The following is a 15,839-nucleotide window of genomic DNA, read 5'->3' on the forward strand; positions in this document are numbered from 1 at the left end:
ATTACCTAATCTTGAGCCCATAGACCTTGAAGTCGAAAAAAATACTTCGCTCACACAAACACGTTGCAATTAAAAATAAAATTGAAATTGATTTGCAACAACAACAACAAGCACTACCACAGGAGAGGCCATTTAAGGACTACTTCAGTCCCTTAGTTAATTTGAGCACATCATGCATAAGATACCCAAATGTACCTGCTAGGAGTTTTTAGTTAAAACCTAGTGTGCTAAATTGTCTCCCAACATTTTATGGCCTAGAAAATGAGGACCCATATAATCATCTGAAAGATTTTCATGCTGTTTCTGAAACTTTTAAATATGAGAATTTTTTCAGACGATGATGTTAAACTTAGACTATTCCCATTTTCTTTAAAGGATAGAGCTCGTTCATGGCTCAATACATTGCCTGTTAATAACATTACATCATGGGAACAAATGGCAACAAATTTTTTGAATAAATACTTTCCAGTGCATAAAACCAATGCTATTCGCAGGAAAATCTCAGAGTTTACCCAAAGAGAAGACGAACAAATTTTTGAAACATGGGAGCGATTCAATGAGCTACTTTTGAAGTGTCCACATCATGAGTACGAGAAATGGCACCAATGCCAATACTTTTTGGAGGGATTATTGCCGCATGTGTAAGAATGGCTAATGGCAAAAAGTGCATCAGAGATTTGAGATTTCTTCTAGCGACAAGCGGATAATTCCCAACAACGAAGTCGATCACTCAGGAATACTAAAAGAATTAAAGGAGTGAATGAGGTTCACATTAGTGAGTCAAGTTCGGGAATTAAAGAAGTTAAAGAGATAATTGAAGGTCTTTCTCGACAAATAACATCATTAACGACTGTTAAATCAACAGAACCACATGACCATGAGTCATACTCAGATCAAACCAATGCCATAGGTGTAATGAGAAAACCATCAAATTACAACCTATACTTCAACACATATAACCCTGGATGGAGAGACCACCCCAATTTTTCATGGTCTTAAGGATTCCAACAAAATGGACTAGCAGCTCCAGCTCCACCAATGCAACTAATTCCTCAAGTTCTTTAAGCCTCTTATCCACCATTGAGACCATACAATTAGAGCTAGAACTACTCCTAATCTAGACCATGAGAGGATGCATTCCAGAATCTCAAGAATCTTACTCACTCCACGATCGAGCAACAAAACAGCACCATTGACGAACTACGAAATGAGATGAGAGCAGGCTTCAACTCATAAGCCCAATCAGTTTCAAACATCGAGAAGATGGTGGGATAATTTGCTTTATCAGTTTAAACTTTGGCAATGACTGTTGAGAAAGGTAAATTCCCAAGTCAACTAGTGTCTAATCCTAAAGGAGTGCATGAAGCAAGTACTAGTTCACCACAGCAGCATGGAGAGGTCAAAGCCGTCATGACCTTGAGAAAAGAGAAAGAAGTCGACAACAAAGTGGAGATGCCGGTGACGAAAACAAATCAAATTGTACCTGTAAATGTTGAAGACTCACCATCAGAAGAGAAAGAAGAAATCAACCCACGAGAATATGTTCCTAAAGCTCCATTTCCTCAGAGGTTAGCTAAAGGAAAGAATGGAAATCCACATGTGAGATTTTTGAAATCTTTAAATAGGTAAGTGTTAACATTCCTTTACTTGATGCTATAAAACAAGTGTCATCTTATGCCAAGTTTCTTAAAGATCTTTGTACTAAAAAGAGAAACATTCACGTTCAAAAGAAGGTCTTTTTAACAAAAAAACGTTAGTTCTATACTCCAACACAAAATTCCTCTAAAATGCAAAGACCTAGGCTCCTCCACTATCTCATGTAGTATAAGGAACCACTTGAGAATACTTTATTAGATTTAGGAGCCAGTGCAAATCTGTTGCCTTATTCAGTATTTGTGAAATTTGGACTTGGAGAATTACACTCAACTCTAGTTGTGTTACAGCTTGTAGATCGGTCCACAAAAATACCTTGTGGTATTGTGGAGGACGTGCTTGTCCAAGTAGACAAGTTTAATTTTCCTGTTGATTTCATTGTAATTGACACTCAACTAATCCAGGATTCAAGGAGGCGCATCCTCATTATCCTAGGCCGACCTTTTTTGGCAACTGCCGATGCTCACATTCAATGCAGGACTGGAAATATGCAATTATCCTTTGGCAACATGCAATTATCCTTTGGCAACATGACTATAGAGCTAAACATCTTCAACATTGCCAAACAACCTCACAATGCAGATGATGAAATTGTTGATGTGGATTTAATAGAAGAAATAATTGATAATACTTTTCTTACAAACCTTAGTGATGACCCTTTACAAATATATTTAACTCAATTTTGTTTAGATTTTGATATTGACAGATTAGTCGATGAGGTCAGTGTTCTACTTAACTCAACACCATCTATGGACACTAGTAAATAGAAGTCAAGAGTTGAACAATTAGCACCATCAAGAAACTCATCACATTATCAGAATCACCACCGAAACTCGAGCTCAAACCATTACCCAACACTTTGGAATATGCATTTTTGGGAGAAGAAAGCACTCTGCTAGTAATCATCTCATCATCCCTAAATGACGAACGAAAAGGTAAGTTGTTGGATATTTTTAAAGAGCACAAAGGAGCATTAGGATAGACCATAGCCGACATAAAAGGTATAAACCCAGTAGACTGCATGCATTACATTCACATTGATGAAAATGCTAAACCTACTAGGGAAATGCAACGTCGGTTAAATCTTAATATGAAAGAAGTTGTTAGAACTGAAGTCCTTAAGCTATTAGATGCAGGTATCATTTACCCTATTTCTGATAGTTCATGGGTCAGTCCTGTGCAAATTGTCCCCAAAAAGTCAGGAGTCACAGTAGTTACCAATGCTGATAATGAATTAATACGAACTAGAGTAACTACAAGATGACGTGTATGCATTGATTATAGAAAGTTGAATTCTGTCACACGTAAAGACCATTTTTTTTATCATTTATCGATCAAATGTTTGATAGATTGGTAGGCCATGAATTTTATTTCTTTCTAGATGGCTACTCAGGATATAATCAGATTCCCATAGCATCAAAAAATCAAGAGAAAACTACTTTCACTTGCCCTTTTGGCACTTTTGCATATAGGAGGATGCCATTTGGATTATGTAATGCACCTGCTACATTTCAACAATGCATGTTAAGCATTTTTTCTGATATGGTTGAATGATTCCTTGAAGTTTTTATGGATGACTTTTCTGTTTTTGGTGACTCATTTGATCAATGTTTACATCATCTAACACTAGTTTTGCAAAGATGTATTGAACAGAACTTAGTCTTAAATTAGGAGAAGTGTCATTTTATGGTAAAATAAGATATTGTTCTAGGTCACATCATTTCAAGCAAAGATATTGAGGTTGACAAAGCCAAGGTGGATCTCATTTATAATCTTCTTCCACCTAAAACAGTCAGAGAAGTAAGATCTTTCCTTGGGCATGCTGGTTTTTATAGACGTTTTATTAAAGATTTTAGCAAAGTTTCTAGACCCTTAAGCAATCTACTTGTTAAGGATGTACCTTTTATCTTTGATGATTCATGTCTTGTGGCATTTGAAAAACTAAAGCATTTGTTGACATCATCACCTATCATTCAGCCCCCAAACTGGAACTTTCCATTTGAGCTTATGTGTGATATATCCGATTATGTAGTATGAGCAGTATTAGGACAAAAAATTGATCGAATTTCCCATGTTATTTACTATGCTAGTATAACATTGAATGATGCACAGTTGAACTATTTAACCACTGAAAAAAATGCTAGCAGTAGTGTTTGTATTAGAGAAATTTCGATCTTATCTCATTGGTTGTAAAATAATTATACTCACAGATCATTCTGCTCTTAAATATCTTCTCACAAAGAAAGATGCAAAAGCTATACTAATTTGTTGGGTGTTACTTTTGTAGGAATTTGACTTAGAATTTAAAGATAAGAAAGGCACAAAAAATGTTGTGGCTGACCATCTTTCTCGTCTTAATTTTGACACAATTACAGAACCATTAACATTGAATGAGTCATTTCTAGATGAACAATTAATGATTGTGGAAGTATTACCGTGGTATGCTGATATAATTAATTATCTTATTACAGGTCAACTTTCATAGTATTGGACCAAACAAGACAAGGCCAAATTTTTTACAGAAATAAAGAATTTCTTTTGAAATGACCCTTATCTGTTCAAGTATTGTGCAGATCAAATTGTTAGACAATGTGTTCCAGAAAGTGAAATTCAGAATATTATTTCATTCTGCCATGAACAAGCTTGTGGATGCCATTTCAGCGCTAAGAAAAAAGCTACTAAAGTTTTACAATGTGGTTTCTATTGGCCAACTATATTTCGAGATGCTTACACTTTCTATTCTTCATGTGATAGGTGTCAACGAATGGGGAGCATTACACGAAGGAATATGATGCCACTAAATCTAATTTTAATGGTCGAGATTTTTTATGTATGGGGTATTGACTTCATGGGACCCTTCCCCCTTCTTTTGGCCATCAATACATATTGGTTGCTGTTGACTACGTATCGAAATAGATAGAAGCAATTCTATATAGAACCAATGATCATAAGGTGGTGATAGGATTTTTGAAAAGCAACATTGTTTCATGCTTTGGATTCCCTCGGGCAATAATCAGTGATGGTGGTACCCACTTTTGTACCAAAGTATTCAAAACTCTTTTGACAAAGTATTCCATCACTCACAAAGTGGTGACCTTATATCATCCGCAAACCAGTGACCAAGTTGAGATCTCCAATTGAGAAATAAAGCACATATTAGAAAAGACAGTGAGGCCAGACAAAAAAGATTGGTCATTAAGACTCGATGATGCATTATGAGCATATAAAACGGCTTTGAAGACCCTAATTGGGATGCCACCCTACAGGCTAGTGTATGGAAAAGCTTGCCACCTACATGTGGAACTCGAGCATCGTGCGTACTGGGCCATCAAGAAATTTAACTTTGACATGCAGCAAGCTAGCTCAGAAAAAAGATTATAGCTGGCAGAACTTGAAGAAATTCGCATTTATGCACACGAAAATACCAAGATTTACAAGCAGCGAATGAAAGTCTTTCATGACAAGAAAATTATGAGAAACTCTTTCACTCTAGGTCAGAAAGTGCTTTTATTCAATTCTCGCTTGCACCCATTCCCAAGTAAGTTACGCTCTCGATGGTCTGGCCCCTTTATTGTTCACATTATTTTTCCACATGGGGCAATTGAAATTAAGGACCCAAAGATTATGTCACTTTTAAAGTTAATGGTAAAATATCAAAGCCATATCTAGAGTACCAACCACATGGAGAGGACACCGAAATGAATTTGAGTGACCCACCAGATTTGAATTGAGATTTTTTTTTCTTTTCGGTGATTTGATTTTTTGTTATTTCTTTTTACTATTCTTTTGTTAATTGAAATTATTTTTGTATAAGTGTGTTTGTTTAACCATTAAGTTTTCTCTTATCATTGTTAATCATGAGTGCCTCAGCTAAATAGTTCCTCCTAGACATTCTTAGACGACTTCAACGTGTAAAATCTCATCTCAAAAGGTAGATTTAATTTTATAAAACACATCATATTTGGGCTCTACAACCACCAGAGTTAGTATCCTATGTTGAGGATTTAGAAAGCCAACTCAGAGACATTGAGGGAGTTATCTTCGACATTCAATTGGAGCTTGAGGTAAATTCAATAAAAGGACGATTGTAATTTTCTTTATGTGTTTTAGTTTGTTACTTTGTTTGTATGCTTTAGTTTGTTACCCCGGTTAAGTGGCGGATTACGGTACTCCGTGACAATCAAGTCGATTACTTCAGTTTCCCATAATAACTGATCTTCTGAGGTGAAGGTATGGACAAAAATGAGATTTTAGCAAAGCGTCACAATCGATTCCCTTCACTTCCTCATAATGCCCTTCTTACAATCTATAAAGCTCGGTCTGAACGCATGCGATTGTTTAAGAGGAATAACATACCTGCCGACATCCACTAGTTAATCGAGGCCAAAGTGCGATTGGCAGGTGAGTTACCTCCTAAATATATTGCATACATGCCTGGTTGTGGTAAAGGAAATTACGCAAGAAAATGAAGAGCTCGAAGACTTTATGTTGCTTGTCATAAGTGTGCCAGAATGAGATGCGATAAAAAACCATGTTCTTTAGGAATGGTGTCTGTTACAGGGAAGATAAGATTCAATTCATTATGGATGAGATGTTGCTTGTCATAAGTGTGCCAGAATGAGATGCGATAAAAAACCATGTTCTTTAGGAATGGTGTCTGTTACAGGGAAGATAAGATTCAATTCATTATGGATGAGATGTTGCTTGTCATAAGTGTGCCAGAATGAGATGCGATAAAAAACCATGTTCTTTAGGAATGGTGTCTGTTACAGGAAAGATAAGATTCAATTCATTAGGGATGATTTAAATAAGGAGTCATTGGATGATATCCTTTTGTCTCTTGAAACACATCCCAGTAGATATGTACAAGGAGCAATTCTCTAGTTATGACCATTATTCCAGAAAGAGCATGCGCGATATAGTCTTGGGAATCTGACTATAAACGACCTTGTTTGCTAGTTTATAAGAAAACTAAATGGGAAGTCTATCCTCGACCCATAGAGGGTGTTCAAGGCGTTTCTGGACGTAAAACCAGAGGAAGATGTGAGTCACAGTCGCAACTACCTGTAAATATCATTTTACTTTACTGTTGATTTATTTCACTATTGTTTTATCATTTGCATTATTGTCTTTAATTATTTTATTTTATCATTTTTTCCCTTTTTACTGTTTGCTTTTTGACTCTCGAGCTATGTGCTTTATACGTTAATTGACACAGACATGCTACCTCATACACAGTTGTGACCTACTGTCACTAAGATTTTTAAATATGATTTGTTTTGTTAAGCACTCACAAATTATTTTTGAGAAGTATCTCAATGGCAGCTACTCCAAATAAATAATTCAAGAATGTTTGTGTGCTTTCTGGATTTAACTATGGCAAACATAAAGAATTCGTTGAGGCAGCCATAGATCTTAGTTGAAGCATAGCAGAGAGAAAATTACACTTGGTGTATGGAGGAGGTAACCAAGGGTTATCAAAACTAGTCTCAGAAGCTGCTTTTCTTAGAGGAAGCGAAGTGTTAGACATCATTCCAAGAACCCTAAAATCTTTGGGCAGTTTGTCTGACTCACCAACTGGAGAAGAGTTAGTCGTCTCAGGTATGCAAGAAAGAATAATTGAAATGCTTAATCATGCTTATGCTTTTATTTTCCTATTAGGAGATCTTGCAACTCTAGAGGCACTTATCACATTAGCATCTTGGGCTTATCTGCACATTCACCAGTAACCCATCGGTTTGTTAAATGTCAATAACGTTTATGATACCTTCATCGCATTTCTTAACCATGCAATAAAAAAACTATTTTATTCATTCCACAGCAAAAAAAGCTTTTTATTTGTGCTCACACTGCTAATGAGCTACTTGATCTGTTACAAGCTTATAGATCAAAGCCAGACCCCAAGACCTTTGTGTTGGAGTATCCAAATAATGATGGTAACAGTAGCCGCAGTAAGAAGTGCAAATTAGATTTAACTCTCTGTTTGTAAATATTTTCTTCTGTGTTGCACTGCCCAGGTGATGTCTTCTAAACTCTACTTCTTTCTTTTAAAATATTGAGGACAATGTTTCGTTCTGGTTGGGGGGAGGGAATAGTTGACAATTGTGGAATCTTGGTTAAATTTTTATTAATTTTTTGTTGTAGAGACTAACCATGACTAACTTTTTGTGTTGAAGATGACTGAATATGGAGTGTAGTGACTCTAAAAATGCATCTTCTTAGTTTGAAAAAAAAGCTTTTCTTTCCAATTTCTCCTTTATAAATATACACTTTCAAATTTTTGAGTCGAAGATGGCTGAATATGGAGTGTAGTGACTCTAGAAATGCATCTTTTTAGTTAAAAAAAAAACCCATTTTCTTTTTCTATCATTTTAAGTATAACTTTTCTAATTAGTTTTTCTGCATCATTTTCACCTTTCTGCATGCATATTTTCTTTTCATGTTTAGAATAGGTTAGGGGTAGAATGTCGTTTGAACCTAACCAAAAAAATATATATGTGTGTATTTTTTTAACATTGGATGACATGATGACTTTCAAATTTTAGTATTTGTATTATCTTTGGTCTTAAGTGATGTTACGCCATGTTTGCTACTCTACATGTTGATGTCGAAGACAAATATGAGTTGCTTGAAGGAATGCACATGTCATAATAAATATCAAGTGAGTTTTTGAGCCTGTCATTTTTCTTGGAGAGTAACCCATTTTTTGCCCATTCTTTATACAGCTTAGCAGTTTATTATTTTATATACGATCTCTAGATTTCTTTTGAGTCAACCCTCTAAAAAAAATTGTAAGATAAAAAATAAAAAAATGTGTTGTTACATCTGAAGGTCCATCTAACTAGTAGATATGGAAGATTATTTAGAGCCCTAAAAGACGATAGAAAGGCCATAGTTAACCCTTTTGAGCCTTTAAAAAAAAAAACCTTTTCTTTGTCAAACTTATCATCTTGACCCACTCTGATTTGGAGTATTACCCGATATCTAATAAGTTCCATCACCTATTTATGTTTGAGAAAAATGTAAATAATTATTTTGTTCAGTGAAGTTATGCCAAACAGAAGCAAAAAAAAAATTGTTATTTCAAAAAAGAAAAAAAAGAAAGAAAAAACAATAATAAATAAGCCAAATGCACCTTGTAATTTTCAAAATATCTCTACTTTTTCTCAAACATATATTTTATTTTTCCTAATTTCCTTCATTTGTTAGCCATGTCCCTAGCCTACGTTACATCCTAATAAAAGTCCTTCTTGATTTTAAGAAGCTATAGTCTGAAGTAGAAGCTAGATATATGCGCTAAAAGAATGTAGTGGTGCATTAAAAAAAAGGAAACAAAAATAAATTTGGTTGACTAGCATTTTTGTTTGACTTAAGATCGTATTATTTTTAAGCTATAGGCATATTTCTTTCATCTTGGTGAGAGCGTGTTATATTGCTTCTTTATTATTTTCTCTCAAATTTAGCATTTATTGGAGTGACTATTTTTATTAGGTTTAATTTCCTTGTGAGAGTGTCACTACTTCCAGTGAGATTTTGGGGTTTGACATGTCATTCTTGAAAGTAGCTATGACAAAGTCTGTTGGACTGATGCATGTGGATGGTTGATGTGGGTGTAATGTTTCTTTAGACTAGAGATAATGCTTATACTTTTATTTGATTGCTATCATTAGTCTGATTAAATAAACACGAGTATTTAAAAAAAGATCATTTTGGGTTTGAATTTTGTTTTCGCTTTAATTACTAGGGACTAGCAATAAACTGATTGGGGGGTGTGTTGACTGTTAGAAAGTGTATATTTATAAAGGAGAAAATCATCATTTTACATTTTAAGTCTTACTAACACCCTTACTTTTATGTATTTAAGCATCTTGTGATTTAATTATGTGTGTTTTATTTTAATTAAGTAATTTATGTATTTTAGGGGCACCATGGTCATTTCAAAATAAATGAGAGATCAGACAGCAAAACGGACTTCACTTTTGAACTCAGGACAGTTGAAAACATTAGGAGGAGCATAAAAGGAAAAATGACATTATTCACATGTACGATACTATTCACATATATGGTAATGTCCATATTACTATTCACGACACTGTTCATATATACAGAACGATGATGTGGCATTAACTGATGAGGTATCACGATTCTATTGGACTAAAATTCTTATGTACCGTTGATCGGTGACGTGGCAGCATGTCTGTGGACCAAAAATCGTATGTATGGTACATGCATATACATGAGATTATTTACAACCAAACCGCGTCACTATTCAAGCCGCCTGACTGCTCAAACCGCGTAGTCAAACTGTGTCACTATTCAAACCGCGTTGTCAAACCGCGTATTGTTAACTGATGACGTGGCGCAATCCTGAGCGTCCAAAATGTTTTTAATCCGATGACCATGATTTACTCAGTGTATCTATAAAAAGAGGGCTCTCCCCCCCCTAATTTGGCATCCCTGAATTCAGTTTTTAGTTCAATTTTCTGTAATTCCTTCTCCATATTGTATTTTCTACGTATTTTAATAAATTTCCATTTTACCCCTAATTCAATTATGAGTAACTAATTTTCTTTCAAGCTTGGGTTGAAGGTGAAGTCTCAACATGTGCCATGGGTTTTATTTGATAAATTTATTTTCTCTTTCGCTCTAATTATTGTGGATGTTTTGACTTTTTATCGACAAATAATAATAATCTTATCTAAATACCGCTTTGGTTCAGCCGGCTCCGTAGTATAAGATTATTATTATTTAGCACGATAAGCCCTTAACACCATATTGATTAGAGTGTGGTCCATGAGGAGTGGAAAACCTCCTCATGGTTTAATTGGCAATAATAAAGAATATTTAACCCATGGTGCATGTTGATGCAGATCCAGATACCCAAGTGCTTCAATTATAAATAGTTTCCACTTTAATTCAATTCTGCCATTCCAATTTAAATTATAAGATAATCTAAGTCACTTTCACCACAAATCCAACCATCCTCATAGAAAATTAATTCTACACATAATTAAAATCTACCTCCTCGTGGGATCGACACTCGTCACCATTAATCTATTTCACAATAGATTCGTGCACTTGCGAGTTCAATAAAATTTGCACAATACTAACCCTCCATATGAGGGCTTGGACTAGGACTAGACTGTAGATTTTTACATGGCCAACCCTTTTTTTTAAAAAAAAAATTATAAATTAGAATAATAAATTAAAATTTAAAAATAATAAAATAATAGAAAGCTTAAATTTCTAATTTATAAATCAATAGTGATTGAAAAATGTAAAATTATAATACTACACTTTTTCTTAAGTGCTAATAAATAAAAAGAGTAATTGAATTAGAGAATCTAGTATTAAGAAAAGAATCTCTAAGCTTTTATTTTTATTTATTATTTTATTTTAAATATTTATTTTTTTATTGATTATTGATTATAACAACTTATTGATTACTAATTCATTTCAAGTTTACAAAATTAAAAAATAATTAAAAGTTCAGGTCTGATCCAAGCTCGCAATGAGCTCAGCCCTTATACCTTATCTAAAATGGGCTTCGGGTTGGGCTTGAAAAAGCTTGACACAAGCCCACAGTTTGCCATCCCTACACAAAACAAACTGAGCAAACTATTATTTACTCAAACAAGCACACGATCGCAGCTTAAAGCCCTAAACATCTATCTTAAAATTTACTATTAATCAATTTAGAAAAGTTCTTTCTCACAAGTTGTTCATTATTAATTTTTTAATGTCTTTTCCTAGGTGAATGAGTGTAGTGAAAATGGTAAATATTCATTTAGTTCTTATATTTTGAGTTAAATATTAGTTAGTCCTCATATCTTAAAAGTATTATGAAATATATGACATTCTTTCCTTATAAAAGAATCATTTACATTTTTTAGGTCAATTTAGAAACTTTTTTTTTATAGATAATTACTAGCAATACAACAAAGTATTAAAAGTAGCTTTAAGTTGGCTGATACTAATTCATTTAGGATAAATGTTCATTTAGTCTTTATATTTCAGCTTAAGTGTCTGTTTAGTCCTTATATTTAAAAAACTACCTCAAGACACCCGTACTATTAAATAGATTACACTCATACCCTTACATTTTCTTTCCTTTTATAATAATATTCTTAGGGATGTTTATAAAAAGAAAACAATATGATAATGTATCAAATTTTCCTTAAAAGTAACATAAAAATTAACTCAATTTTTTATATTATTATTATTTTACTATTAGGATTAATCTATTAAATTAATTTTTATATAATAATTATTAGTAAGATTATTGAAAGGAGATAAAAATATTAGGTTTAAATTTGTTGATACAAATTTGTTTATAAATAATTATTAACAAGATTGTTGCAATGGTACAAAAAATACTAATTCTTTAGTACTGATATTCCGTGGCTAATTTGCTAATTTTTTTAAAGATAAATTAATGAATCTCAAGTATATTATTGTAAGGATATTATTGTAAAAAGAAATGAGGGTAAAAATGTAATATGAGTAAATGTAAGGGTGTTTTGAGGTTTTTGTTTTTAATATAAAGACTAAATATGTACTTAGATAAAAATTAGACCTATGGTTTACTAAACATACGAAAAAAAAAAAACAACATAAAGGGTTTCACTAACCTTTCTTTTTTATATTATACATTCTGTAATTTAAAAAAAATATTTACTTTAGACATCATATTAATAATAAAATTTTTAATCGGTTAACTATATTAAAAGATTTTTTTAATTTTCTATCACAAAATATAAATTATTCATTTTGATTTATTCTATAATTGTATTTATTATAAAAGTTTAAATAAACCTTTGGGCTAATAGAGTTTAATATTAATAAAATCTTTCTCATAGTCTCATTAATTTTATGTTTCTATTTGTTATAGAAACTCAAATAAATCTTAATGTTTCCGTTTGATATGAATAAAAAATTATATGATTGATTAATAATGTTAAAAAATATAACAAAAGTATATTTAATTAATATTTTGCTTTTTATTTACAACACCTTAGTCAAGTTTTGGGTTATCGTAATCAAAGGGTAAAAGAATAAAAAAAAAGAGTCTATGTGACAAATTTTAAAATTCTAGGATCTACAAATACATTTAAACAAATCTTGGGGTTTTTAGTGTCCTTTTTCTAATAGTTTTGTATTTATTATGTTATATTTAGGTAGTACTTGGTTGGCTTCAATTGATAGAATGAGATCTATGTAGAGTTTTATTTTCCCAAATTAAAGATCGTAATTCTACTATAAAATGAAAATACCAGTCATAATTTCTTTTTACTTTATAAAAAGTCATTGAGACATATCATATGAATGTAATTAATTTCAAATTAGTTAATTATTAATTTCTATAGTAAGTGGCTCCTATATATATTTTACAATTCATTATCTTATAAATTTATTGAATTTCTTTATTTAGCACATTGGCTTTAAAGCTTGAATTGAAATATAAATAAAAACTAAATTGTTATAATGATATGTATTATTAAATATTTTAAATGAGCTAAAAAGATCCCTTAATTGAGTCAGTTAGCATCTACTAACCTTAACTTTAAGGTAAAGGGTCTGAGTCTCTCCAATGGTTGTGAAATTAATTTTTTATTCTACTCATCAGTGGGCTTCAGTTGTATACTTTTGATTTGGGTTTTGAAATGTTGAGCTTTTAATAGATAGTATATTTACACTGTTGTAATTGGTTGTGTTGTATATAATAAATCAATTTTTTAAAATTAAATAAAACATTTGCCAAAAATAAAGAGTTAAAATAGTAAAATGGTTATATATATGTTTATATTCTATATTTTAGAATAATATATACATTTAATATTAAATATCATTTATTTATAAAAACTAGAGGGTATTTTTATCCAATGAAAAATGTATAATTAATTTTCGTCGTTTAAACCAAATAACGGAATTCCAATCCTTCCTCCATTCCATTTACTATTTTATTTTATTACACCTTCCACTTCATTACCCAATCAAACATCACTTCGTTTTCTAGGGCGAGCTAAGACCCACAATGGGCTGTGAGTTTTGAGAATTTATCGATTAGGCTCCTCATAATTGTCTAAAATATAAAAAGTCACATTTTTACAGAGTTATAGCAATCATTTTCTCTCTCTCTCTCTTTTTAATTTTTTTCTTAAATTAGAATTGAGAATTTAAAAGAAACTTTTTGAAAGTTTTATTTTGTTTTATGGTTTTCTATTTATTTCTTATAAAAAATTTAGTCACAAAATTAATTATAATTTCTTCTCTTATGACCTCTTTTTGGTGAAATTTTAATCATTCGCTTTTAGTTTAGATTAGGATGCTTTGCAATGTTGTATTTTTTTTCTCGAAAGAAAATATTATAAATAATCAATTACATAATCAAATGAGGATCAATGATTGAACAATAACTTACTTGCATTGTGCAAGTAAATTTTGCAATAATTATTAATTATCATACATATCAATTACTAAATTCATATTAATTACTAAATAAAGATTAAAATATAAAAAAAATATTTTTTAAAAATATAATGTATAAAAAGATCATGAATGATAAATTTTGCAATATCTTCATCCTAATTCAAATAATATTATAAAATCAAATAATAGGTTTTCAAGATATACTTGGTAAATTATTAATCTAATTGTGATGTATATGGCAATGACAAAAATTGATATTTATATTTCTTTATTAAATAAATAACACTTCAAATTTTATTTCAAAATTATTTACTAGAAAAATTTTATTGACTTTTTATTTTCTATTTATATCTTGAAAAAATTAATTAATACTTAATATGATAATTAATGCTATTTTTTAATCATTCACTTTTAGTTTAGATTAGTATGGGCTTTGCAATTTGTTTTTTAAAAAAATTATAAATAATCAATTACATAATCGAGTGAGGATCAATAATTGAACAACAACTTACTTACATCATGCAAGTAAATTTTTCAATAATTATTAATTTTTATACATATTAATTACTAAATACATATTAATTATTAAATTAATATTAAAATATATAAAAAAATATAATGTACAAAAAGATTATAAATAATAAATTTTGCAATAACATCATCCTAAATCAAATAATATTACAAAATCAAATAATAAGTTTTTAAGATATAATTGGTAAATTATTCATCTAATTGTAATGTATATGGAAATGAAAAAAAAATCATATTTATATTTCTTTCTCAAATAAATAACACTTAAATTTTATTTCAAAATTATTTAACACGAAAATTTATTGACTTTTTATTTTCTATTTATATCTTGAAAACAATTAATTAACACTTAATATGATAATCAATGCTTTTTAATTAATTACTAAAAAGACAAAATTAATTTAATCCACTAGCATGATTATTCCTCCACTGATACCGTCATTGTTTGTAGCAATGACGAATGAACTATGATCAAGTCAAATTTGGTATCATCAGAATTAGAATTTTGTGATCTACTATTGATCAAAAAACTTGAAAAATTTGACCAAATTATGGTGTTGTCGCCTTTATAGTTGACTATTTCACAGAAGGTCTTATTTTTTGATAAGATTTTATGAATTAAATAAATAAATCCGATAGTAATAATTTGACAATATAAGACAACATTTTAGGCGTTGGTGGCAGCAATAGCTATGGTGGGGTCGTTGCTAGAAAAAGAACAATTATAATATGGTTTATTTATTTAATTTATAACATCTTAATTTGAATAATTTGTTGTAAGGGTTGGGAAATATATAATTTATTTTAGGATTTGTGAAATAAAAAAAAAAAAGGCGGGGCGGGCTATTTGAACCCACAAAAATATTTTTTTATACCGATTTATTTGCAAAATTCAATATTACAAAAAGACTCATAAAGAAAATTACTAATAAGTGCAAAGTGAAATATAATTATAATTATAATAAATTAAAAATATTTTTTTTACCCACTTCACAAATCACTTAGCTAATTCTCTGTTCCTCTTTATTTTCATTATCAAATTTAAATATCCTTTGAAGAATTGTGTTTAATATTTAAATTTATTAATATTTGCAAAATTATAAAATCTCATGTTTTGTTTTGTAAAAACAAAATTTTTGAAAAATCAAGGGAAAGCGTTTTTTTTTTTTTTTTCACAAAATTTGCAAACATTTTTTGAAGACTTTTAAAAATAAGGTTCTATGAAA

The 15,839-nt window shown here is 30.7% G+C and overlaps 1 non-coding gene across 1 annotated transcript; it reads right to left on the minus strand.

Annotated features, from left to right (window-relative positions):
• Positions 1 to 486: 486 nt before the first annotated feature.
• On the minus strand, positions 487 to 589 carry LOC112100543. Its single transcript, XR_002906911.1, has one exon. It is a non-coding gene; the product is annotated as a small nucleolar RNA R71 (small nucleolar RNA).
• Positions 590 to 15,839: the final 15,250 nt, after the last annotated feature.

This window comes from Citrus clementina, unplaced genomic scaffold, assembly GCF_000493195.1.
Source record: "Citrus clementina cultivar Clemenules unplaced genomic scaffold, Citrus_clementina_v1.0 scaffold_3, whole genome shotgun sequence".
NCBI classification, from domain to species: domain Eukaryota; kingdom Viridiplantae; phylum Streptophyta; class Magnoliopsida; order Sapindales; family Rutaceae; genus Citrus; species Citrus x clementina.